The sequence below is a fragment of the Leucopleurus acutus genome, assembly GCF_964270905.1.
Source record: "Leucopleurus acutus genome assembly, chromosome: 6".
NCBI lineage: Eukaryota > Metazoa > Chordata > Mammalia > Artiodactyla > Delphinidae > Leucopleurus > Leucopleurus acutus.
In genome coordinates this window covers 10293910-10320360 of record NC_139149.1, presented here as the reverse complement: position 1 = coordinate 10320360, position 26451 = coordinate 10293910, and the positions used below count along the sequence as shown (strand labels likewise).

Genomic DNA, 26451 nt, shown 5'->3' with positions numbered 1-26451 from the left:
ACGACCCAGGACACTCAGGTCAAACTCCTGGAGAACAGTTGGAACAGGCGAAGAGGGCAGATGTGGACATCCCTGTAGTATGGTCTCAAAGAACACTTTCCTATGATTGAGAATTTCTTTTCCCCTCTTGTAACTTGCTATATAATGAGATGAGTTTGGGCTTTTCAACCATCCACCACAAGGATGGACTGTGGCACCGGCGGGGAGCATACAGGAAGCTGGGGATACACAGCACACACTGTGCCCTCTCTAGCCCTTATGTGGAAACTTTAGAAATTTCTCTTGTTCTACTTTTACTTGGGTTTATTCTTCCTTGTGTCATCTTGTTTTCCAACTAGGTATGAACTAGATAATGAAGAATGATATGTGGGCCTCAAGCAAGGTTCAAAACTGGTGGACCTGTGGGTTGAATCGGGCCTGATTTACAATAATAATAACAATGGCTAACTCTAAAGGACTCATTCATCCTGAAAGCAACATGGAAGGGAAGAAAAAAAGGAGATAGAGAAACTAGGATAATGAATGGTCCTCCAAGACTGTCTGGTCTTGAAAGACTCTGCAAGAGAAAAGGAAAACCTTATGGGTTATTAGACCTCTTATTTATCAGCAGAGCTCTGTATGATTAGAACCATTATAGAAACATGTCAGTTTTTAACTCTTGCCCCTAAAATGTCTCTGTAAGGTCAGTAAGGCTGGCTGAGGAAAGTGAGGCATGGATTAACGGATTAACCTAGGCCAGCCAGCTAATTCATGACACAGCTAGGGGCAGATGCCAAGTCTCTAGGTAGTCAGCCCAGCAATCTTTCCTCTAAACTAGATCATCCTGCTCTGTTGGGACTGGACTCTAGTCAGATGGTTACACAGCACTGAGATGCCAGATTTCCCCGAAAGCACCTTTTGGGTGTGGTTCTGCAGGATCATGCTTATGGTTACAGACTGTGTAACAAAAATAACTATATCACATTACATATATATTACTCCGTATATTCTACTATAATAGAGATATTGAACTCTATGCTGGGCACTATTCTAATTAGTACAGAGGACTTACGCCTCACAATAATCCTGTGTGATTACTGGTATTAACAGAATCAGTAGCTTAGAGTTGTAAAATCTAAGGCATATAGACAGACATTAAATAACTTGCTTAAAATCCCACAGCAAGTAAGGAGAGAGCTGAGATTCAGTCTTCCCTCCCCACGTCTAGTAGGTATTCTTGACCATATGGGGTAAGCTAAGAGTGTTATTTTTTGAAAGACAGCATATTTTAAATAACTTTAATTGGGAAGGCATTCTTTTCTCTTTTTTTAATTGAAGTAGAGTTGATTTACAATGTTTTGTTAGTTTCAGGTGTCCAGCAAAGTGATTCAGTTATACATACATATATATCTTTTTTTTTTTCAGATTCTTTTCCCTTATAGGCTATTACAAAATATTGAGTATAGTTCCCAGTGCTATACAGCAGGTCCTTGCTGGTCGGGAAGACATTCTTGAATTCTGCCTTAACCTTTATTTTCTTATACTCTAATGCCTCACTTCATTGAAGGCTCTACCTGACCCCATAGGCATTTACATGTTTTAAACCCTGGCTAAATGCAGGAAGCAAGGAGATATTTGTGCCTTGTTTTTTGGTTTACAGTTAGATCTCAGGGCTAGTGTAAAAGTACAGGCCTTGCAGCTCAGTCTAAGATACAGGAAATGGGTGTCCAAGCCATGGTTAGTAATGGGGTGTCCCCCATCCCCTTACTCAATCTCAGAGAATCACTATCCCCGCCCACCTCGCCCCACCACGATTGCTCTAGGGACCTCTTGTTGTAGTAGGTAGTGCTGGGGGACTCAGTGATTGAGGATGCTGGACTTTTCCTGCCATCTCTTTCTCCTACAGAGACACAACTAAGATAAGTGCTCATTCATTCATTCTTCTATTGATTCTCTGGGCCATTGATTCTCTGGTCATTAGTCCCCCTGCACAGGATCAGGAGACTGAAAAAAGTAAGCAGGATACAGGATACTGTGCTCTCTCAACACAATCAGGAAAAAGAGACTCAGACACTACCTTAAACTTTTTGGAAGATAATCTAAATACATGAGGGGATCCAGTTGCCCAGATTTCTCAAGCAATCTAACTAGAAGTGAGATTTTGCCTAACTTGAAGGATCAATCTCCTAGGAATTCAGAGATTACAATGGTAGAGTAAAATGCCTTGTGCGACAGTGAATTCCTTGTCATTGGAGGTCTTTGAATAATAATTGCATGATGATTTGTTGGAGAAACCATAATAAGAATTCCAGCAGTGGATGGCAGAGAAAAGTAACCTCTTAGTTTCTTGGCATGTCTTAGATTTCGTGATTCTCTGTTCCCTTCCTGTGTCGTCTTACATTTATATTTCTTTCTGCTAGGGCTTTATTTGCAGACTTAGAAATGCTTCTATAAGAAGTTAAGAAGTGGTATGCTTTTCTAAAATTTTTTATTTTATGTTGGAGTATAGTTAATTTACAGTGTTGTGTTAGTTTCAGGTGTACAGCAAACTGATTTAGTTACACATACTCATATATCTGTTCTTTTTCAGATTATTTTCCCATATAAGTTACTACAGAGTATTGAGTATAGTTCCCTGCACTATGCAGTAGGTCCTTGTTGTTTATCTATTTTATATATAGTAGTGTGTGTGTGTTAATCCCAACCTCCCAAGTTATCCCTCCTCCCCGACCTTTCCCCTTTGATAACCATAAGTTTGTTTTCTAAGTCTGTGAGCCTGTTTCTGTTTTATAAATAAGTTCATTTGTATTATTCTTTTAGATTCCACATACAAGTGATATCATATGATATTTGTCTTTCTTTGTCTGACTTCACTTAGTCACAGAGAATAATACCTGTCTCCTTCATAAAGCTGTTATTTTTTAAAATTTTATTTATTCATTTATTTATTTTTGGCTGTGTTGGGTCTTCGTTGCTGCACGCGGGCTTTCTCTAGTTGCAGCGAGCGGGGTCTACTCTTCGTTGCGGTGTGCGGGCTTCTCATTGCAGTGGCTTCCCTCATTGTGGAGCATGGGCTCTAGGCACGCGGGCTTCAGTAGTTGTGGCACGCAGGCTCAGTAGTTGTGGCTCACAGGCTTAGTTGCTCCGCGGCATGTGGGATCTTCCCGGGCCAGGGATCAAACCCATGTCCCCTGCATTGGCAGGTGGATTCTCAACAACTGCACCACCGGGGAAGTCCATAAAGCTATTAAAGTTATTAAAAAAGATAAGTTAATATGTGCAAAAGTGCTGCTTCTACTAGAAAATACTATATATATGTACACAATTATTATTACTGCAACTTTGTAAACAGTAAGCCCAAATAGTCAGTGGCCCAGACTTTTATTATTAGCCTCATTTTGCCCACAGCAATAATACCATAAAAATGATCTTATTTCTCCTGAAAAAAAAAAAAAAAGAAGTAGTATTCTTACAACTTGTTCCCAATACATTCATAGTATTAGGTCACTGGCCTAATTGTCAGTGAAAAATATGGGGGACACTGAATTGTAAGGAACTAGAAATATTTTTAACACAGCTCTGATACATTTCAGTGGAAAATATACCTCTGAAAATATTAATGGAAGTAAAGAATACTTACAGATGGAAAAAAAAAAGATTAGGAGGGCAAAGACAGTAAAGAGTTAACTTGGGAAAGTCTCTGGAAGGGATTTTTTTAAAAAAATTATTGGAGTATAGTTGATTTACAATGTTGTGTTAGTTTCAGGTGGACAACAGTGGAAGGGATTTTATAATAAGATTGATTCGCACCTCTCTGATGTGGACGGAAGAGTTTTCTGTTAGCACAGCTTTCTTAACCTTTCTTTGATTTAAGACACCTTTGGGAATCCGGTGGAAATTAAGAGAGGGTTACTCTTAAAAGGAGCCTTTTTTGTTCTCCCCAAGAGGAAGAAAATGCCCACGGCCACGTCATACATAAAATGGCTTCAATTTCAGCACTCTTGGTTAAGAAGCCAGGGCATGGAGACATGGCTTGCAAATATATTTAATAAGGCGGCCCAGGCTGGGGGAGAAAGAGCAAAGGAATGCAAAGCCATGCTTGTGAATCTCTCCCCGGCAGGGTTTGATCTGGCAGGTTTGGAATTCTTCTTTGTCCTTGATCATTGTTCTTGAATTTTCTCCAATTGGACATTCAGGTTAAGCCACTGCTGTCTTTTCAAATGAAAACAGGTTCTTCCTAAAGGAAGAAAAGGATTTTAATTTCTGAGATGGAAGAACAAAAGCAGAAAGGGAGACATTTTGGGGTCAGAGAGTCCTTAGGAAAGAGAAGGCAATTGTGCTTCAAGAACCTGGGGTTTGGGACCACAGGCAACTTCTCAGAGGCACGGCAATTGGAGGAGAAGGGGCCGTTGAAGGAGGAAAATGGTCTAGAGAAGGAGATGAGAATGTTCAAGAGACACAGCTTTCAGAGCATTTTATTGAGTGTTGGCTCTGCCTTCCCCACAGTACGGGGCAGCTCTCCTTCATGCTTGTTATTTAACAAATATTCCCAAAGCATCTTCCATGTGGCGGGCACTATTTCATGTGTGGGAGAGAGAGAGATAGACTGGATCCTGTCCTGCCTTTAAGGAATCTAGTCTGGTGACAAAGATAAAAGCAAGTAAGGCAACAATGTATCAGCAATACTAGCATAGAGGTCTGTTCCAGGTAGAGTGAGAAAGTCTTTCTGGGAGGGAGGGTCAGAAAATTCTTAATGGAGAGTGACCCTTGAATTAGTCCCTGAAAGATAAGTCAGTGTTCTCTACCTGGATATTATATAGTTTTTAATAAAATAAGTTGTTTCTTTAATTGTTCCTCATTTTCTCCTTTTTATTCCCATCACATATGAAATATGATTTTTTTTTTTACCAATCAATTCCCTTTTCTACTCTTTTATCATCTGTCCTTCTTGGCTCCCTGATGGTAGAAATTTAAAAAAAAAATTAAATTTAGAATCTGTGATCATTCTAAGACCATCAATCGAGGGTGAAATCACTTGGGTACAAAATCCAAACAGGATTCCTGGTCACCTTCCCTCGGTGGCTCCTCAGCTGCCTTCCAGCACCAAATAGTACGTCTGACTTTGCTTCAGCATTTTCTTTTTATCAGTCTTTTTTTTTTTTTTACCATATATATTCATAAGATGCACTGTCCGCATTTGTGATTGCACATACCTTGGAGGAAATAGTGATGAACCCAGACACTTCACCTTCCTGTCACTTCATCAGGAACAGACTGACTCAAGGGAGACAGGGATGAAGAGGAATCCAGAGAGGGAGTGTCTTCAAAGTACAATCCTCAACAGCTGTTTTCTCACCGGAGACCTTCAAAGGTTCACGCTGCCCCCATCACTCCCTCTCTGACCCTGGCATATGCTTGAGATCCTCAGAGCCACAGAATCCTGATAAACAGCCTGAGAAAAGCATGCCTCAGAAGGCGTGTCTCCTTGGCCTTACTAAGCCCTGATCACTTTTGTCTCTGGGCTTATATCAAACAACACTTTGCTGCTTGGAATTTAAAATTCCCATGTCTTTTGCTAGCACCCAGACTTTGTTTAGGTTGGTTCATTTCCTACATTTCTGAGCTTTCCAATCATCTCTTGCTCAGGGATACTAGGTCCTGCTGGACTTCTGTCCTCCACTTCACAAGAATATGGCTATAACACAATGTGACCTTGAGAGGTCACCTTTCCCTCTAGAGGAAGGACAGTGATACGGGCGGAAGGAAATGGCATCCCCAGTATCATCACTTACTTAGTCCACCAAGCTGAGGGGTGGGCGTGAATGGAGAAATGCAGGCATGATGAGTAAGACTGGATGTCGGTCATCGTTTCTCTTTCTCTACTCCTTGTTGTGGGAGATCCTTTATTTTGTAGTGTGCTCATAGGTTCTTGACAATTACTGTGGACTGAATCATGTCCTCATCAAACTCATATGTTAAAGCCCTGACTTTATTGTGTCTGTATTTATAGTAAGAAGGTAATGAGGTTAAATGAAGTCATAAGGGGGAACCCTGATCTGATAGGGTTAGTGTCATTGTAGAGGAGACACCAGAGCTTGCTCTCTCTGTCTCTCTGTCTCTCTCTGTATTTCCATCTCTGCCATGTAGAAATACAGTGAGAAGGTGGTCGTCTGCAAACCAGGAGGAGAGCCCTCACTAGAGACTGAATTGGCTGGCACCTTGGTTTTGCTGGCCTCCAGGACTGTGAGAAAATAAAGTTCTGTTGTTTGGGTCACTCAGTCTACAGTATTGTGTTATAGTAGCTCAATCAGGCTAAGACAAAGATCAAATGGGATGATGCAAGAGGATGTGCTTCATACATTGTAAAGTACAAAACACGGTGTATATTTTCTTATTGATGATAATAAAATAATATGAATTATCTGCATGCTTGGGTGATCAGAGCATGAGTGTAAAGTGCAGGTTTCAGGATAACTGGGATGCAATTTGAATACAAAGAGGGCATAAGCATTGCCCATTCCCTGGAGGCAGAGCACCTAATGAGGGAGACATTCCCCCAGGAAGGAGAAAGATGAGATATAGGGTGGCCACCCTGCACATGAGCTGCTGTCACCAGGCACAGGCAGCAGCTTTTGATGTACAAAAACATGACATGGAAAAAAAATTTTTTTTTAACCTTATGAATGGCTTTTTCTCAAATGCCTTCTGAATCAGACCTTTGGGAAACTTGTCTGATATTTCCAAAACAAGACAGAGAAAGAGGGGGGAAAAAAAAGAGCAGGGTATATGCAAAGGACTAATGAACTGTTGAAGATGTCTGTTCCCTGCAAGATTAGGCTCAGCAGGACACAGCTGGGGAGATGCAGTTAAGCACTTGGGAGATGCCCCCCTTCAAGTCCAACCCCTCTGGCTATGGAGTAGGCTGGGCAGTATGCACCATCGTCAAGGAAACCAAAATAGGGGGACAGCAGCTACTGACTCGGTGTTCCAAGCCCCTGAGAGAAGAGTGGTAATCAAAGACTAGTATGGAAATAAGGTGAACAAAAATAACAAAGTGCAATTCAATCTATGAACATCAGTTGAATACCTACTGTATTCATTGGCTGGGGCGCCATAACAAAATGTCACAAACTGGATGGCTCCATCTACAGAAATGTATTTTCTCACAGTTCTGGAGATCAAACGTCTGAGGTCAGTGTGTCAGCAGGGTTGGTGTCTGGTGGGAGCTCTTTCCTTGGGTTGCAGACATCTCTTCTGGAAAGAACACTCTTCCTGTTAGATCAGAGCTCCACCCTTATAACTTCATTTAACCATAATTACTTCCTTAGAGGCTCCATCTCCAAATACAGCCACACAGAGGGATAGGGCTTCAACATATGAATTCGAGGGGGATACAAACATTCAGTCCCTAATACCTATCATAAGCTGGATGCTATCCTAGGTGCTGAGAATAGAAACATGAATATAGTGTAGTTGGCTTCTGGGAGATTCTTGAGGTTAGTTTCCATATACAATTGATCTTTGTAATGTTAGCATCTAACAGAGTACCTAGCACATAGCTGGCCTCAGTATTCTTGGACGGAATTCTGTATTTTGAATCTAGTGGGAGAAGGACGTATATACCTAGTGTGGGAACACCCTCCAGGCTCCATGAAAAGACTTTATAGGATTACAGTGGGGCCATATTGGGGAGAGAGGGCAGCTCCTCCCAGGGCATCACAAAAGACACCATAGTGAATATGCACATGAATATAAATTCTGTTAATTGAGTAGTAATGTCCTTAAAAGTGTTCTTCCTGAGATTCTGCTCTGTCCCCTGTAATACACATGTGAGAGGCAGTGTGTTTGGGCAGTGGGGTTCTGTGGAGCTGGCTTGCTTTTTCTTTTTTGAAGGCCTTTGGGGTCTTCTCACCTTGTACTTTCCCAGTTTAAATAACTCTTCAGAAATGTCCCAGGAATTGAGCAACTGTTTGTTATTGCAACAAGGCCGGTTGCTCACAACTGTCATGTGTATGTAGGGTGCACATCATGAGAAATTATCATCTGCTTTGCTGGTAAGGAGAGAAAAGGCCTGCACTCGGTGCCTTGTTTTCTTCATCTGTAAATTTGGGATAATTGCAGCGGTCAAGGGCCTCACAGCAGTGTTGTTAAGGATTAATGAGATCCTGTTTGTAAAGGGTCTTAAGGAACTCAGATGAAAGATGTGGGATAAGTACAAAGAAGGGTTATTACAAAACAGACCAAAGAGGTGGCTGGTGACTAAGCCACCTTGTTTTTTTGGTTTTTTTTTTAAAGCCTGGTGGAGAGAGTTGGTGTGTAGGGGTGCTGAATATTTAGCTTTTGGACTAGAACTCTAATTAGAGGCTTAAGGATTAACAAAGGAGTTGAAGTCTGTGTGAAGAAAGCTTTTCTCAGAATAAAAGACATGTTTTTATTCTCCTTTGACCACTTGATCCGTAAATACTTTTATCTCGAGATGTGGAACAAATTCAGCGGAAGGCCACAGTCCAGGGCACGTTCAGTGTTCTGTGCTGGTAATTGCCTTTTGTACAACAAGTCAGGCTTGGATTATCATTATTGCTCTTAATTTAAAGTTATTGAAAATGTGTTTCCACTTTAATAAATAGCTTGACCTCTTGATGCCTAGAAATGAAGGCTCTGAAAACCGGATCCTCTAGCTAGCACTGCAGTGGGGTTCTAAACCTTCGAGTCCAGTTTAAATTCCTGCCACCACCGACAGGAGACTTCCCTCGACCTCTTAGTTAGAAAACAGTTAATAGCAGCCAATATTATAAAGTGTGTCATGTGTGCCAAGCTGCAGGTTTAGCACTCTGCATATGTTCATTCATTCAATTCTCACACAATGGCTATGGAGTCAGTGCCAACATTTCCCCATTTTACAGATGAGGATACTTAGGCACAGAAAAGTTAAGTGACTTGTTCAAGTTCACACAGCTGAGCCAGTGTGGCTGAAAATTGAACTCTGCTAAGCTCACTTTTTATCTTGTAAACTATTCTGTTCTATGCTCTGACCTCTCCTTGTATTGTGTGTACTACTCTCGTGGAACCTGTCAGTTTCTCCTTGGTGTTTGCATTAGCTTTCACATAGTGTGTGTGCTCTGTTAGGAATGCCATGTTCACTTCACAGTGCCTAGCTCATGGAACCCTATTTAAAAGGTGGGCCAGATAAGGATGGACCTAGAGATTATCATATTAAGTGAAGTAAGTCAGACAGGGAAACACAAATATCATATGATATTGCTTATATGTGGAAACTAAAAAAAAATGATATTAATGAACTTATTTACAAAACAGAAATAGACTCACAGACGTAGAGAATGAACTTATGGTTATGAGAGGAGATGGGGGAGGAATAATTAGGACTTTGGGATTAACATATACACACTACTATATATAGAACAGATAAAAAAGAGGACCTACTCTATAGTACAGGGAACTATAGTCAATGTCTTGTAATAACATAATGGAAAATAATCTGAAAAAGAATATATATGTGTGTGTGTATATATATATACATATATATATATAACTGAATCATTTTGCTGTACACTTGAGGCTAACACAACATTGCAAATTAACTATACTTGAATTAAAAATAGTAATTAAAAGAGTTAAAAAGGTGGGCCAGACAGAAATGATGGGGCAAAATACAAGTGCTAAAACCCCATTGGAATATTTAGAAAAGCATTGCTAACAAAAGAGGTTGCCAGATATCTCTTATATTTGGCAAATTGCACTGTGGTGCACATTGAAGCACACAGGGCTATCGAGTGGGAAAAAATAGCATTCCTTATTGACGCCAATTTCTGCAATGCAAGTTGCAGGGACTAGGTCAAGCCCCCAGCTCTGAGACTAGCCAGCTAAATTTGGCAGTCACTCTCAATTGAAATTTTGAAGTGAAATAGCACATGGGGGGTGCTCCTTTCTCAGAACAAGTGATTTTACAATGATTAATAGGGCTTAGCAAAAATTTAGGGGTTCAGAAAATTCACATGTAACAAAGGCGTGTTCTTACTTAAACATGGAGGATGATCAGGCACAAAGTTATTGTCACTGTCTTCTTAAACTCCTCCACTGTGACATAAAGAAATTTTAAAATTTTAAAAAGTTGGAGCTCAAAATGACAAAGAGGACAAATGAGAGAGCTTCGGATGGGTAAGAAATAACACATACTTCTGGAAACTGGGCAACAGATGGAGGTGAAAGCTGCCTCCTTTCAGGTCTCTTTGAAGGCATGCTAACAAAAAGGCATCTTGGGAGAGGTTCAGACCTGGGATGGTTTGTGCACCATAGAGGCTGTGTTGAGACATGAAGTTGGGGGAAATATTGCAGTTTGTACAGGGAGCTGTTGAACTTGGACCCATTTTTCTGTGTCCAGCCAGGGAAGAAAATTCCTTCTCCCCTCCATCTCAGGAGACCAGAGACTTATTGTGTAGCTTATAGGAATTGAACCAAAGGGGGTCAAAGCTGTTGGGGGGCAGGGTTGAGAGAGATGCAGGGTTAAAGGTAGAAATAAAGTGACACTCTGTACACTGGGCGCTGCATCACTAGCCTTATTTTTTGCCCTCTTCCAAGAGCTCTATAGTGAGGGTTTTCTTTCTGCATGCAAGAGATGGGAAGTTTTTTCCATGAAAGAACTGAACAGCCCTATTAAAAATATATGTAATAACTAGAATTTTAGAGATGCTCCCACTAAAAAAAAAAAAAGTTTATCCATATCATCACCTGACAGGGAAGCCCATTTGTTGAAAACGTTACCCCGTACACGTGGAATCTTCAGTCCAATTTGTATTGCTGCAGTCATGAGTCTGAACAGATAACAAGCACCATCAGATATTTCCATCAAAGCTCCAAGATGAAGGGTAAAGAGCAGAGTGAACAAACACAGATAATTAAAGAGAACAGGGATAATGCAGGAGGCATAAGAAACACTAAAGACATATCTTCAGAGAAGTGGGAGGATATAAGAATTCAGGAAATAAGAACATGGTGCTTTAAAATAAAACTGGCAAGCCATAAGAAAGAACTCTCAGAAATGCAACAGAGGAAATTGTTAAAATCCTGGAAAACTGGAAGATAAAATTTGAGAAATGTCCCAGAAAGTTGAGGAAAAACACAAAAAATCAGCCAGTAGGAGAGCAGGAGAGAAAATCAGAGGGTCAAACATGATGTTTCAATGTCCAATAGGATTTACAAGAAAGAGAGAATAGATGTGGGGAGGGGCCATTAGCAAAGTTGTAATTGAACACACTTTATAGGATAAAAGAAATCTGATATAAAATTTTGCTACTCTACACAGCACTGTGAACAGTAGAAGACATACAAAGGCAAAATCCTAAATCTGCTAAAGATGGAATCTGGACTCAGACTAGCATATGACTTCTTAACAGAAACACTGGAAGTTCAAAGATAATAGAAATGCATATTCATAATTCTAAGGGAAAATGGGTTTCAAGCTAGAACTTTATGCTTGGTCTAATGATCAGTCATATATCATATGGAGAAATAAAACTATTCATGCATAAAAGGGAAGACGTATCTCACATCATCGTTTAAAACTTCCTTAGCACCTTTATTAAGACACTACTTGATATGCATATATTAGTTATTGAATGTTATGTAAGAATCAACCCCAAATTTAGCACCCTAAAACAACAAACATCTATCACCTTACAAAGTTGTGTGAGAGAAAGTGGTGAGTGAAAGTGGGAGGAGGGAAGGAGGAGAGAGAGAGAGAGAGAGAGATTGATAGCTACACAGAAGAAGACTACTTCAGACAGAAATCAAAATCTTTCAGAGCTTTCCCAACTAAAAATTGGCAGTTGCCACCCTGCGTCAAGGGTGAAGTCACTAGCCACTGCAGTCGCTGACCTTCAACACCCTCTGAAAGGAGTTCAGGGTGGTCAGGAATAAGGCCCTCTGCGCTCTAGGAAAAACTGGCAGAACAAGCCTTCAGAAAGATATTTTCAGGAGAAGATTTTATCAGCCCAATTCTTGCATCTTCTTATATCTAGAAAAGCACTAAAATTAATATTGGTGACATCTGCTCCTCGTCACTAGCAGCAAACCTCTGTCAAAACGTGTGCTTGACTGCACATACCCCCTTCACTAAAATCACATATATACTGACCTTCCCCCCTACCTCTTCGGAGCAGTTACTCAGAGCTATCTGAGATGCTGTCTCGTGGACCGTTGTCCTCATTTTGCCCCAAATAAAACAACTCACAACTCTCAAGTTGTGCATTTTTTTTTAAGTCAACAGCCTAAACTCAGCAAGGACACCTAGTACCATGTGATGGGGGAGGACATTGCATATGACTCCTGGCAGTGGGTCACTGGGGCCCCTGTAGAACCTGCCCGCTACAATGTGCTTCGCCCAAAGAAAGTAGTGTTTAAAAAAGAAAGGTATGGGATCCAGGAAACAGGTCATCTGCCACAGAACAGGAAGGTAATTTCAGAATAACAGCATGCAGGAGTCCCAGTAAGCAACAAGTGTCAGACAGTGGTTCTCAACTGGGTGGGATTTTGTCCCCCAGGGAAACTTTGGCATTATTAGGAGACATTTTTAGATGTCAAGATGAGAGGTGCTACTGGTATATAGTGGGTAGAAGCTAGGGATGCTGCTAAACATCTTAAAGACTCAGGACAGTAATCCCCTCCACACACATACACGCAGAATTATCTGGTCCAAAATATCAGTATCCTTGAGGTTGAGAAAATTTGGCCTTGAGTGAGGCATATCGACAGAGGGCTTTAATATGGTGGCTCTTATAGAAAACACACAAGTGATAGATACCAGCAAAGGCTGATATTTACATCAGACACAACGATATGGATTTTGAAAACCAACCTATCTAAAATTGCAGTATACCTCTATTGGAAGCATGGGGAGGATGCCAGGAGACTGGGTCCAAGAAAGAGAATTGGACCTCATGGACCAATGTGGGAAGGCAACATATAATATCTAAAATCCATAAGTCAAGAACCAGCAATATATTTGCAGCAATATGGATGGACCTGGAGATTATCATACTAAGTGAAGTAAGTCAGATAGAGAAAGACAAATACCATATGATATTGCTTAAATGCAGAATCTAAAAAAAAAAAAAAATGATACGAATGAACTTATTTACAAAACAGAATCAGACTCACAGACTTAGAGAATGAACTTATGGTTACCAGGAGGGAAGGGTGGGCAGGAAGGCTAGTCAGGGAGTTTGGGATTGACATGTACACACTGCTATATTTAAAATAGGTAACCAACAAGGACCTACTGTAAAATAAATAAATAGATGATAAAAAATAAAATAAAATAAAAAGAACCAGCAATATACTTAATAAGATGAAGTTGAAGGGAAATAACAAGAAAACTAATATAACTAAAAGTAACTGCATATGAGGAGGAGGACCTAGAATTAGGAAGGAGTGGGGCAGGGGTTGCTTCCTCACTTCTTTCTATACTATTTGACTTTTAAAATGTGTAATTTTCATGAACAATCATTAAATTCATGAAAAAATCCATTATTTGAATATAAAGAAAGAGACGTACAGTATTGTTAATACAAAAGCTAGTTCTTCTCCCCACCACCAATAAATGCATATAAATAGGTAAAAGATATTGGTGAAGACACCTTACTTAGATGGTTGTCTACACAGCTGCACAAATACCCCATTTCCATGTCCTCAGTTAGTGAATCAAGTCCTTCAAGGAAGAAATGGAAGAATAAATGAATGAACTTATTTAACTGGAGACATTTAATACAACAAATGATTCTACTTCCTTAACAGTTAAGCACACTTTATTTAGAACCACTAAGAAGTTGCCTCATTTCCAGATCTGTTTCATGCCTTCACGTTCATGAGCTTAACAAAGCAAATAACACTATTGTATACTTCTTCTCAGTCTTCCACATGGATACCACATGCCCAGGCTGCCTTTGTTTTTTTTTTTTTTTATTTTTTAAATGCATTTTATTTTAGTATAGCTGATTTACAATGTTGTATTAATATCTGCTGTATAACAAAGTGATTCAGTTATGTGTGTATATATATATATATATATATATATACACACACACACACACACATTATTTTTCATATTCTTTTCCCCTACAGTTTATCACAGGATGTTAAATATAGTTCCCTGTGCTATACAGTAGGACCTTGTTGTTTATCCATTCTGTATATAATAGTTTGCATCTGCTAACTCCAAACTCTCAATCTATCCCTCCCTCACATCCCCTTCCCCTTGGCAACCACATTTCTGTTCTCTGTGTCTGTGAGTCTGTATCTGTTTCATAGACAAGTTAGTTTGTGTCATATTTTAGATTCCATGTGTAAGTGATATGATATTTGTCTTTCTCTGTCTGGCTTACTTCAGTTAGCCTGATAATCTCTAGGTCCATCCATGTCGCTACCAAGACCATTATGACATTCTTTTTTATGGCTGAGTAATATTCTATTGTATTGGTATATATGTACCACATTTTCTTTATCCATTCATCTGTCGGACATTTGGGTTGTTTCAATGTCTTGGCTATTGTAAATAGTGCTGCTATGAACATTGTGGTGCATGTATCTTTTCAAATTATAGTTTTCTCTGGATATATGCCCAGAAGTGGGATTGCAGGATCATATGGCAACTCTATTTTTACTTTTTGAGGAACCTCCATACTGTTTTCCATAGTGGCTGCACCAATTTACATTCCCACCCACAGTATAGGAGGGTTCCCTTTTCTCCACACCCTCTCCAGCATTTGTTATCATTTGTTATTTGTGACTTTTTAATGATGGCCATTCTGACCAGCCAGGCTGCCCTTTAAATGTTGGCCTCCTTGTGGTAGTTCTGGCTTTTTTTGGAGGAAAGATAAACCCTCCCTGAGATGGACCATCCATTCTCATGACTTCAATTAGTGACTATGTAGGTTCTTTGTGACTTTATGAGGACTATCTCAACTGCTTGAGGGACAACTTTACTTGGCTGTCCCATAGATTCCTCCTCCAAATCCATGTACCCAAAATTGACCTCAAGCTTAACACCTCCCCCACCACACACACAGAACTAGATATTCTCTTCCTTGAGTTTTCCCTTTATCGGAGGTGTGCTCTACATTTACCCAAATGTCCAAGTCTGAGATGCCTCACCCATGTCTTCCTCTTTTCTCACTTCTTCAAAGTCCAACAATAACCAAGATTTTTTCAGTCCCCTTGCACTGCATTGTATTTATTTCCTCAGTCTCTTTTCTAGCAGTCTAGTTTTTATGTTCCCACTCCGATTATCCTTGTCTGGCTACTGTAATCTCAGAATCAGATGACTGCAAAAGTGTTCAAATACCTCTCACAACCTTTAGGCCTGTGCTTTCTAAATTCATTCTCTATTCTGACCAGGGTGATCTTTTTTAAATTCAAATATATTCATGTCACTCATTTTTTGATAGCTTCCCATTGCCCTTGGGCTAATTCTCCTCCAAACTCTCCTCCATTCTAGATTCTTGCTTTTCTATGAAGTTTTGATTCTTATTCTTCTCACACCTCATTGTACCCTCTCCCCATATTGAATTATGTTCAGATCATTGAATACATAATATTCTTTGGGTCTTTGGGTCTTTGTACATTTTACCTTTGCTTGAAATAGTCTTTCCTTTCCCACTCCATGCCTTCTTTGCTGGCCAACTCTTATTCCTTCAAGTCCAGGTTTAATGTCACTGTTGGGAAGCATTCCTTCTTCCCTCCCAAAGACTATGTTAAGTGCCCTCTCAATGGACTTCTGCAGCAGCAGCCTATTATAGAAATTGTTGCAACCTCTGTTAATCTCTTGGATCCCCTACTATGACACTAATTCAGGGACTCAGCACTGTTCTTGTACCATTTGGGGGCCCAGTATCTACACATGATAAATACTCTACCATTATGGACAACATTTTCTAGTGAAATTGCTTAAGAGCTTTTAATGACAATAGGGCACATTTTTTTTTTCAAGCAAAGAGCCTTTTTGTAAGTAGATTCTAGGTTCACCTTTAAAAGAGTTCACTGTCTTATTTTCTGTGGTGCACTAAAGCACAGCTAGGAATCAAGGAGAATAGATGAAATTGGGTAACAACTTTACTTAAAAGCATGATTGAAGCTAAAATGAGAGAAAAACTTTAAGAAGTAACAGATAATAAAAATGGATTACTCTTATCCTCTTCTAATTTTGAGAGGTATTTTTCCTCTCAAAGTATGTTAAAGGTCTGAGGAAAAATATCTTAAAAGGGGGGCAATTTGAAATAGATAAAATATTGCATTTAAAGAAGATAGAGGAAAAAATATGACCAAGTCATTGGCTCTATAATGGTAATACTGTTGGGTTTTAGTTGTTTGAATTGCTTTCTGTAGGTGGGACCTCTAAAAAGAAGTGAGAGTAGCATCGGCATATGTACACTACTGAATGTAAAATAGTTAGCTAGTGGGAAGAAGCCGCATAGCACAGGGAGATCAGGTTGGTGCTTTGTGACCACCTAGAGGGATGGGATAGGGAGGATGGGAGGAAGGCTCAAGAGGGAGGGGATATGGGGACAAATGTATGCATGGCGCTGATTCACTTTGGTGTACAACAGAGGCTAACACAATATTGTAAAGCAATTCTACTCCAATAAAATCTATTTTTTTAAAAACGACAAATGACATTAAAGATGAAATGCTTGGGACTTCCCTGGTGGTGCAGTGGTTAAGAATCTGCCTGCCAATGCAGGGGACGTGGGTTCGAGCCCTGATCTGGGAAGATCCCACATGCCACGGAGCAAATAAGCCTGCACGTAGAGCCCAAGAGCCACAACTACTGAAGCCCGCGCGCCCGGAGCCCGTGCTCCACAAGAGAAGCCACCGCAATGAGAATTCTGTGCACCGCAGCAAAGAGCAGACCCTGCTCACCACAACTAGAGAAAACCCACGCGCAGCAATGAAGACCCAGCCAGACAAAAATTAAAAAAAAAACGATGAAATGCTTGATGGTTTAAATGAAAGCACAACAATAAAAATCAAAGAAACAGCACATGTAAATCCCCTGTGAAGGTCCTAATTTCCAGTTCTCTGTAGCAATAACTAAGTAAGCCTGGATGTCCTATAACACAGGCCACTGACATTTGTCAGGCTTTTCAATAAATTGGCCATGAAAAGCTAAATCAGTGCAAGGTGGGAGATAAATTAGCACACAGCCAAAGGTACTGGAGAAATAAACACTGGTTTCGTAGCTGAAATGGTTTTTTGATAAGGTAATAATCCCCATAATCTCTCTCCAGCCTTAAATAACAGCCAGTCTTTGTGCTGGCAGTTTAATTTTGTTGGCTGCCCTTGTCTTACAAAAATATATTTAGTGGAGTCTGGAATATCATTTTGTGCTGAAAGCTGAAGCCTTTGTCATGCTGAAGCTGGGCAAAGGCAATAAATCAGGGGAAAAGTGAAAGAGCATAGAAATGGGCTCTCAGAAACTTATTTCCCCAGAGCGGACGAGCTTTCTTCTCCCGCGAGCAGGTGTATTGCATCAGTCATGTCTTCCTGTTAAGTGGCTGCGTTGTAATGATATTGACTTATATCGACATTGCACCCTGGTTGGCACTGTGACAAAGTGCTTAAGATGCATCGATGGGCAGTACATGCTGAAAACAGCATCATGACATTATACAACCCTGATTTTCTTTTCTTCTTTTCTTTTCCTCCACTAGGATCGTTCTTTCTTCCCAGGAAATTGTCCTGAGATGCCCCACCTTATTCTCTAATCACGAGTTTCCCCATCTGTGTCGCACCACTTAATAATCGGCATTTTATAGTGAAGGGACCTTTACAATTTAAAGTTTATATATATATTTAATCTATATCTATTATATAAATTAACATATATAATATAAATATATTATAATAATTATGTAATAATTATATATATGTGACATAAATTAATATAATATATTCATTATATTATAATAATTTTATAGGTTATGTATTATAATAATTATTATAAATATTGTAAAATTTATATGTATTATATAATATAAATATATAATTTAATATAACTACATTATATTGAATTATATAGAAATATAATTTATTATAATATTATTATAATTATATATTATTATCATATATAAATATATCATATATAAATATAATATATAAACATAATAATAATTTATAATATATATACTTTTACACTTATTAAACCAAGACTAATGTACTTCATGATCTACATTTGCCAAATTGGTCACTGTTGAAAATGGGTTACAGAGAAAGTATGTGGAGGTGTTTCTAGGGTATTTGATTTACTTCTAGGAACATGAAGAGATCAAAATTGCTATGCTAGAAAGCCAGAGAACTGGGTTCTTTAATTTGTTTCCTGTTGCTAACTACTACCTTTCCATAAGCTCAGTGGCTTAAATGAGCAGCCACTTCTTATCTCAGAGTCTCCCTGGGTCAGGAGTCCAGGCACAGTCCCTCTGGATCTTCTATTCAGAACATCACAGGCTGCAATCAAGGTGTCAGGTGCTCTGTGGTCTCATTAGTCTCCACGGGGGAGAGATCTGCTTCCAAGCTTCCTCCAGATGTTGGCAAAACTCAGTTCCTTGGGGTTTCAGAATCGAGGTTCCGGTTTCTCTCTGGCTGTCGAACAGGCACTCAGCTCCCAAAGGCAGCCCAGCGTTCCTGGCCACATGGTCCTCTCCATAGACCCTCACAGCTATTCCTTCAAGCCAGCAAGGGGGGGGGACCAGCATATGTATGAATGGATGACTTGAAATGTATGCACAGGATTTGCACCCCATCACCTCTGTCATATTCTGTTTGCTGAAAGCAAATCTCAGGTCTCACCTACACTCAAGGGTTGGGGTTCTACATGGAGCCTGAACATGGGGCCCACCCTAGAGTCTGCCTGCCACATTTCTAGTGTTTCTTTGTCATGAAAAACTTGGTATTCTTATATATTCACTCAATGCAATAAGAAAGAGTGACATATATGCAAAATACAAAATTGATAAACCTCACAAACAATATTGAAAGAAACCAGACATAAAAATGTATATTCTCTATAATTCCAATTTCTATATCTTTCAAAAATATGCAAAATTAATCTATGCAATTAAAAATCATAATACTGGTTAACCTTGGGGCAGAGTGACAATAAGAGGGTCTGAGAGAGCCTCTGGGGTGCTGGAATATTGCTTCCTGTTCTAGATGCATTCCATTTGGGAAAATGTGTGGAGTATCACATGCATGACATATGCACTTTTCTAAGCACAAGTATAATTACACAGTATAGTTCAATATAGATTAAAGCTAAACAAGACAAAAACCCTGGGTAACCTTAGTCCAGTCACTTATTTTCCATAGGCGTCAGTTTTCTAATCCTTACCATGAGATTGGCCTTGATGATTCTTAAGGCCCTTTTCACATGATGTAGTTAAGGTTGTATGAAATACTGAGGGACTATCAAACTCAGTGGATGGCTGTAAAGTGCCCAGAATTAGTACTCCCTCAAATACAAATTTTTAATAATTTTATTGAAGTATAGCTGGTTTACAACATTGTGTTAATTTCTGCTATACAACAAAGTGACTCAGTTATACATATATAAACATTCTTTTTCATATTCTTTCCCATTATGGTTTATCACAGGATATTGAATAGAGTTCCCTGTGCTATACAGTAGGACCTTGTTGTTTATCCATTCTCTATATAATAGTTTGCATCTACTAATCCCAAACCCCCAATCCTTCCCTCCCCCACCTCCCTCCCCTACTTGGCAACCACAAGTCTGTTCTCTATGTCTGTGGGTCTGTTTCTGTTTCGTAGATAAGTTAATTTGTGTTGTATTTTAGATTCCACATATAAGTGATATCATATGGCATTTGTCTTTCTCTGTCTGACTTACTTAGTATGAGAATGTCTAGACCTATCCATGGTGCTGCAAATGACATTGTTTAGTCCTTTTTTATAGCTGAGTAGTATTCCTTTGTATTCTTTCCTAGTCTTGGCTATTTTAAATAGTGCTGCTATGAACATAGGGATGCATGTATCTTTTTAAATTACAGGTTTTTTCTGGATATATACCCAGGAGTGGGATTGCTGGACCATATGGCAATTCTATCAAATGCAATTCTTAATGAAGGTTTCAGTCTACACATACTTCCACTTACAAAGTATTGGCCTTGGGAAATCGAATCAACCTCAGTGAACTTATTTTCTTAAAGACTCTTTCAGCTCAGAAAATATCTGCAGCTTGTTGATGTGGTATTTCCTTCAGACCAGGCACCAGTGGCACAGCAAGGGTGGAGAGCAGTAACCAAGACAGGAGTTCCTGTCCCTTCTCTCCACTTGTATCCACAACCCCAGTCCTCATATCAGGTGGGGAAAGAAGGGGAAAAAAAGTAAAAGTGCAGGGACATCACAAGACATGGAAAGAGGAAAGGGGGAATGAACAAACAAGGGAGAAAAGAGAGAGAATGGAAGCCAAAGAGAATCAAACTTATTAACTAGATACAATTAGGAAAGTCCTATGGGTGGAGTCCTTACATTGACTGGCTTCTAGTTTCAGCCTTTATAACCATCCCTTCAATATGGGGGCCCCTTCTATTATTCCACAAGTTTTTATGTACAGTCTGTCTTTTGATCTATATATTATGCCCATGTGAATCTGATTTACTGTCACAACTAACACAGCCCGGATCTCAGTGGCTCCCATCAACAAGTGTTTACATTTATCCTCTGGCTCTGGGTAAGCTCCTGTGACTGTGCTCCATGTGTCACTCCATTCAGAGTCCTAGGATGAGGAAGTAAGGCTTGTGGGTCCATTCCTCCCATAGATAAGAAAACTGAGGGACAGAAAGATGAAGAGGTGTGCCTGGACTCATAAAACTAAAGAGAAACAGAGCTTGGCCTGGATCTCAGGTTACCTAATTTCCAGCCCATGGATTTTGTCCTCATATCCACCTGCATCTCTTTCTCCCATTTGCCTTTTCTTTCGCCCTAAGGTAGTGCTTCTCAAATGTTAGTGGGTGTCAGAATCACCTGCAGAGCCCTTTGAAACACAGATCGATGGGCCCCACTCTGAGAATTTCTGATTTGTTATGTCCAGGGTGAGGCCCTAAAAAATTTCGTTAATGAATTCCCAGGTGAAGCTGAATCTGTTGGTCTACGGACCACACTTCAAAAATCACCACCTTAAGGCACCATCTCTAGATCATGGTGCAACAGACAACTCCTAAATTAGGTTTCCTTTTTGTTCTGTATTTAGAAAAGTGAACAGTGACTTAGACCAATTGGTCCTATAACTTTAAGAGTGCCTCTCTGAAACTTAGGTGAGCTAAAGGGTCCTTATACAACAGTGGTTTTCTAAGTTGTGGTCCCTGGACCAGCAGTGTCAGCAGTACCTGGGAACTTCGAAATGCAAAGTGTTGGTTCTGCCCCAAACCTACTGAATCCCAGTTTCTGGGGATTAACCAGTGACCCAGATGATTGCGATGTACACTAGATGCTGAGAACCAGGGTTTGGTCCTACAGAACACCTGCAGCTGCACTGCAGCATCCTGCAGAAGCTCTTTAAGGCTTGGTTCACTGTGCCCCTGCTACCTCAAAGTGTGGGCTGCAGGCCAGCAGTATCTTTATCTCCAGGAACTTTGTGGGAAATGCAGACCCTCAGGCTCCACCCTAGGCCTACTGACTCATGCTCTTATCCTGGGTTGTCTGCAGAGTATCTGGATTCTGTCTAATCATCCAGCCATTTATTCTGTTACAACTCACTATCTGTTTGACTTTCAATTATGATTTTACTCCTCAGAGATCTGTAGCCTCAGGACTCATCGCTGACTGTCTTGCTGGCTAATATGGGGTCTCAGAACCTCATCTCAGGTACAGCTTCCCGGCCTTCCTCTCTGCTAGGTTGGTGTGGAGAGGTTTAGACAGGGCTGTCCTGGAGTGAACCCCTCTGAGTCTCCTGATTTGTATTTTTCCATTAAGATTCTTCACTTTTCTTCACTACAGCATTATCCCATTTAACTCTTCCCCTCATCCTTTGAGACTAGAATTATGGGCAATTTTAAGCAATCTATTAAGCAAAGAATTATAGTCATACTATTGTGTATTTATGGAACATAAATCATCTAAAGAACCAATGTGACTGCCTTGGCATGAATTGTTCATGGAAAAACATTGCGTGATTAGCAGCCCCTTTCCAACTAGATGTATTATTGCCAGTTTTGTAAAGTATTTCTGTATCCAGAAGTTATTTAGTCTTTTCTTTAAATTAGAAAGAGAGAGAAAAAGAAGGAAGGAAGGAAGGAAGGGAGGGAGGGAGGGAGGGAGGGAGGGAGGGAGGGAGGGAAGGAGGAAAAAGAAAGAAAAACCAGGCTGCAGACAATGAAATCAGAGAAACAGATTAACATCTCAAATGATTTCTAGGCAAACCCTGAGTCATTTTACTCCAAATGTATAATATTTATATAGCAAATACAGATGTTATGTTTACTCACTTCCAGAGCATTTGCTAAAAGGGAATTTAAAAGAAACTGTCGTGGAGTTTCTGTTAGACTATTAGACTGTGCATGGTTTGCCTACTGAGAGAAATTTTTAGTAAAAAAAAACTAGATCCGTGGCAGAAACTGAGATATGTGCCTCTTAGGTGACAATTTCAGGAAGATGATATTTAGTAACAAGTCAATATTTACTAAGCCCCAACTGTACCTATGTGTGCCCCATGTCATCCTGAAATGTGGGGATATAGAGATGCATGAAGCACTCTTCCTGTCCACAGCTCATGGTCTTGCAGAATAAAAATAACAGAAAAAAGAAAATTCAATATTTTGTCATAAAGGCTATGATTAGTGCAACCAATACTTGATCACCAATGCAGGAAAGCTTCTGACAGTGAAAGGGGGTGCTAATTACAAGTTGACCCTCATAATGGGTGTTATTTGGCACTATTCCTGGCACACCAGCTATAGGGTTACAATCAATACCCACAGGCATGGAGTAGGCTCAGAACCAACCTCTCCTTGAGGGATATTTCTGGGAAAGCTGCCTGAGGCACCAGAAGAAGAGCTAAAGGAAACATGCAGGTATTCAGCAACCATTTGTTGTTTATTTCTGAGCTACTGTGTTGGGATTAGGGGTCACCTTCTAAAGCTGCCCCGTTATCAAATGCTTAACCCCCTGACTCACCAGCAGTCTCTGTCCCCGACTCATCACTTCACATGCTCCCCCTTGGCAAAGACCTTCACTACTCTAATCCCACACACTATGGATTAAACGCAGAAAGGGTTATAGAATAAAGTTTATAAGCATTTGCATTTTAACCCTGACTTTACTGCAAACTAGCCATGCGACTTTTTGCACATCAGCAACTCCGGTCTCAAGAAGGAAAACCTGTGTCCCTGTTCGTGTTGTTCTTTGGCGCCCCCATCAGACTAAAGAGTGGCATAGCAGATGGAAACATAACGAATCTCAGCTCTGACACTGACCAACTGGGGGACCTTGGATAAGTCCATGGACATCCCTGAACGATAGGCTCTCCATTTGTCGTAACATCAGAACCACAGAGGACAGCTATGTGGACTCACAGCAATGATGAGTACAAAAGGGGAAGCGACAGCAGTGTCCACCACAAAGCAGGGATCCAGTATACGGTGATCAGTTGCTACCAGTATTATTATGGATGTAGTTGTGGACTGCACCACGGGGCTGGCAATGAGCGACACTTCTGAGGTTCTTTTAGACAAGTGACCGTGCCCTTCCCCAGAACCATCTAGGAGTCGTCATTCCTCTTTTTTCGTCTCCGTGTGTCAGTTTCAATGTTCTTGCTAAAATGCCAGAAACAGTTTGCTGTTCATTGTCCTGCTGCATTACCAAACAGGAAGTAGCCTGCTTGCTGGCCGGTGCTGGCTGTTTGACTGAAAGGAATAAACAAAGAGCAGCGAGGACACAGTTTGCTAAAATGCTTTATCCATTGTGTGCAGTGGAAGGGGCTTCGTTAGTTAGACGCTCACTCTGAAGGGTGCCCAAGGCAGAACAGTCGGGAGACCCAGCACTCAGGGTTGGCAGCTGGTGAATGCTGGCGTGAGAAAACCTGGGTCATGGCGATTATTTAAAACACTGTCTTGTTCAGAGATGGCAACTCCCATTGATTAGTGATGGCTGCTCTGGGAACAATGGGGGCGCTACTTGGCGCTGGCTGGAAGGAGGGCATGATGAGTGGTGTGTGCCTGGGATGGAGGGGCAAAGGCACATAGGTTCCCTTTGATCACATGGGTCCTAGTCCCTGAATTAATTGCCTGCTTGCAGGACTATAGTGCAAGCAAAAGATCTGATGCCTCATTTATTAACATAACCATTTTCTAGTAGTTCTTATATTCCTAGATTAAACATATTTGTACAAGATCTCAGGAATGAAACAGAGATTTGTTTCAATTCATGTTGTTCTTCCTCACCCACGCCTCTTTTTTTTCTTGAAAACAAGACTTCTTTTCAGACAAATATTACAGCTACTCATATATTCTTTTTTGTTTGTTTCTTTTTTTTCTTTACTCATATATTCTTAACCATAGTAAAATTGGGGGAATAGCCAATGAAGAAGACAATGGCATAAGCTAAGAATTAGATAAAGGGAGACAATAATTATTTAAACCATGTATATTTAGAATTCTTGTTTAAAAAAAAAATGCCATGTTCTGCTAAGGTCTCCCTATGCTCTATTTTCTCTCACACAGAGCAAGAGATATGTATGATTCTTTTTCCTTAATCATAGTCACAATAACAAGTTTATATTCTTAAAATAATTGAAAAATGGTAATATGGTAATGGAAAAACAGTAACTCCAATAGGAGTTATTTCCTGTATTTTTCCCAACTCCAAAAACTCCTAGTTTGCATCTGGAGATAGGCATGTCAGCACAGGGAATGTTTCCATCTAATTGTTGATCTAAAATCGCATGTAAGCAGACTCTCCCTCTGGAAGGGTCCTTACAAGTGACAGGGCAAAGCTATGAGAAGGCTCTTCAGTTAGTTCAAATCGACTGTGGACCAGTCTCCAGCTATGTGGATAGAGCGGAGAGAGAGAAAGGACATTACAAGACTGGAAGCATAACCTTCAGGGGTGAAGAAATGAATGTATCCTGAATGTTCTTTCTTCTTCTCAATCAGAACAGCTTTTGAGATGGAAAGCACTGGGGGGAGTTATAATTTAGGGGCTGGTGGTGGGTGCTGATCAGAAGTCTCTTTTTATTCTGGAATCTTGGGAGGAGGAGAGGAAATACGCTTTCTGCAGAAGACCTGCTGTAGCATCTACACTAGGCATTCTTGGAATGGGGCTACGATGGTGACCCTGCTCCAGCACATCCAGGAACTTCTGGAATTAGATCCACGTGCGTGTGTGTGTGAGATTCTTCTGTGGCCGGGATGCATGGCTTTTATGAGAACCCCAAACACGTCGTTAGGGCTGAGCCACACCTTTTCACCCATTGGCCAGCTTGCAAGTTGGTGGACGTGGTTTAGCAGAACTTCACTGGGCAAAGGTGGGGCAAAAAAAATAAAAAAATAATTTTTAAAATGTCTTTATAGAAAAGTAAGGCTGCTCAGGAGCCTTTCTAAATCGTATCCACTTATTTAATAAAAGATGGTGAATTTAGGGATTTAAATTGTATTTTGGATATTCTAGTATTTTAGTATATACTTTACTATTTTTATATAACCAAAATACTTGTGTATTATAGACATTTAGTTAACGTACCCTTTTCAAATGGTATTTTTAGAAATCTGGATCATTTGGATTTTGAGAGCTTACTCAGAGATTTATCACTGAATTAAATATTAAAAATGGAAAGAGGTACTTTAGTTTAAGACACTTTATGACCATATTTGTTTAAAATCTTTCCAAAATATTTTCTCTTGTTTAGTTTCATTCCCCGAATTACCTGTGAAGCTAAATATCTTAAGTTAGTTGCATGCCTTTTCTCTGTCAGTTTGGGCCCCATAGATGTTCAGATTTGTTGATGCAGTAGGCAGGGATACTTAAGGAAACCAAGAAATGTGTAAGGTGGGCAGTAAAGAGAGAAGATGGTGAACGGGGCTTCCAGGCCCACTTTCCAGCCCCTCCTCAAACCCTGAGCTCTGTATTCTGGAACACAGTTCAGGCTCTCCTAGTACCCCCTCCCATTTTGCTGCAAGACCAGATATGTTATCTTAACCTACAGTTTCTCAAAATATGGTCTCTGGACAAGAAGCAGCAGCATCACTTGGTAATTTGTTAGAAATGCAAATTCTAATGCCTTACCCAGACTTACTGGATTGGAAACTTTGGAGTGAGGCCCAGGAATCTGCTGTAACAGGCCTCCAGGTGATTCTGATGCAGGCTCCAGTATGAGAACAACTACCTTAACCAGACAGCATTTCCAAAACATCCCTGCAATAGGACTCATGTGGGCAGTTGGTTAAACATATA

At 40.1% G+C, this 26451-nt stretch overlaps 1 protein-coding gene across 2 annotated transcripts in view; it reads left to right on the top strand.

The window, feature by feature from the left end:
* Positions 1 to 26451, top strand: part of CNTNAP5 (contactin associated protein family member 5) — a gene marked incomplete at both ends in the record, with an annotated part of 877051 nt that overhangs the window by 773887 nt on the left and 76713 nt on the right. The window lies entirely within an intron of this gene.